Raw genomic sequence first — 1831 nt, 5'->3', positions numbered from 1 at the left:
AATTTAATTAAAATTATGTATGGCCAGACCATATGAGACGACCAAGAGGCATCTGAGGGCACTGTCCCGTGCCCCCCCCCCCCCCCCCCGAGTCATCAGCCTCGTGTAATGCGGCTGCAAGAGGGGTCCGGCTAAATGCAAAAAAAAAATCATGTGATAATCTTAAATTAATAAAAAACCACAGTGTGAAAGCAGCTAACTACTGGGCACATCGACAACTACAAGTTCTGCTATCAGCGGAATATCTGATCACTGCAGAATATTAACCCATTTCAGGCTGTGTTTTAATTAATTTTAGTGGGCCGATCCCGGCGGTACTGCAATGCTGGGCCAACCCGCAACAGAGGTGGAGCAAGCGCCTAGCACTCCGTCATGAGCCAAAAATGAGTTTAATATTCTGGTCCTGCGATGCAGGACGTACCAGATATTAAGCTGATAATAACAGATTTTTATTTTCAGAGATAATCCTTAAAATACATTACTATGAAGTATAAATTTAGGAAAAATATTCAAGACTCTATACAATTCGAGTGTTACATATTCAAAGAAATTTTTAAGTTAAAATATATAGAAAACGGCTCTAACCACACTTAAGTAATTGAATCTTATTCTAGCTCGTGGGTTAAGCCCACTACTTAAATATTTCGAGGCCGCGATAGGCGCTGCCTTAGTTATGTCAGACCGGGGAAGGTTTGGAGCTAATTTAGGATCTATTTTATTTTTTAATTCCATTCTCTTCCATGCCCTGACAGCACACTGGACTTGCACGGCTGCCACCGGCTGTCACACACACAGCCGGCCTTCTCCCCTCTGCCCGCCTTGTGGCAGACGTCACTGGGGTGTCGCGGCAGGAGGGCGTTGTTGCCCACGATGGCTGGAGACTGCCGGGCAGTGGGCACACGTTTGGCGCCGCCCAGCACCGCGCCAATCGAGGTGGGGGCCATATTCGGCAGACACCACAAATGGAGGGGCACCAGGCAGCACCGCACGCACCGCTGCTGACTCAGCACTGCTGCAGTGCGGCGCGAAGATGGTGTAGCGCCGCAGGTCCCGCGTCGTGGAGGAGAATCTCGACACCGACGTCACGAAGGCACCGACCTCGAAGTTCTCCAACGACTGCAGTCTCGAGGGTCTCGCAGCCTGACGTCAGAGCATGCCACAGTCTAGGGGGACACATACTGGCGGTGGCCAGTAATGTGTTCCACGTAAATGTCGCGGAACCACTTGATGGTGTCGGACACCATCGGCCGCCGCATCAGTTGGCAATAGCGGCTGGCGATGCCTAAGTGCCCAAGCACTGCATCGTTCTGGCGGTCCCACGCCCCCAGACTGCCAACAACCAGGGCATCGACAGTGACGGAATAGCCGCGAGCGGCTAATCCGCGCGCAACGTCGGCGTACTTAATCTTTTTTAGTTGCCGAGCGTTGTCGAGCGCAATCCGCCTATTCTTGAAGGGGATTGTGACATCGACGATGGTCAGTCTTCGCGGCCTCGTCAGTTACTACGAGGTCCGGATACAGCCCACTGCTGTCCCCTATGACAGCTTGGTTGATCCTGATGTCAGGAACAGCAATGTTTCCTCTTCTTGGCCGCCCAGCGACTGCTGTCGCCAGGCCGTTGAGAGACACGACTCCAAGCCTGTCGCGATGGATGAAGCGCCAGTCTGCGAAGCGAGTGTATTTACCTCCCGCCATGAAGTGGTTGGACGCTGTGGACTCCCTGGTGCACTCGAACACCTTCCCCTGGTCAGGTTTCCTGAGTAGGAGGTTGCGCAGGCGCTGCCTCAGACACTCGCGGAGCGTCCGCGAGAGAAGACGTTTGGTGCCCCCT

The 1831-nt window shown here is 52.9% G+C and overlaps 1 non-coding gene across 1 annotated transcript; it reads right to left on the bottom strand.

Moving 5' to 3' along the window:
* Positions 1-292: 292 nt before the first annotated feature.
* On the bottom strand, positions 293-479 carry LOC124721459. Its single transcript, XR_007006332.1, has one exon. It is a non-coding gene; the product is annotated as a U2 spliceosomal RNA (small nuclear RNA).
* Between the last annotated feature and the right edge of the window lie 1352 nt (positions 480-1831).

The sequence above is a fragment of the Schistocerca piceifrons genome, chromosome 1 (genome assembly GCF_021461385.2).
Source record: "Schistocerca piceifrons isolate TAMUIC-IGC-003096 chromosome 1, iqSchPice1.1, whole genome shotgun sequence".
Classification (NCBI taxonomy): domain Eukaryota; kingdom Metazoa; phylum Arthropoda; class Insecta; order Orthoptera; family Acrididae; genus Schistocerca; species Schistocerca piceifrons.
The sequence above is the reverse complement of the archived record's forward strand: the minus strand, read 5'-3'. Positions and strand labels throughout refer to the sequence as shown.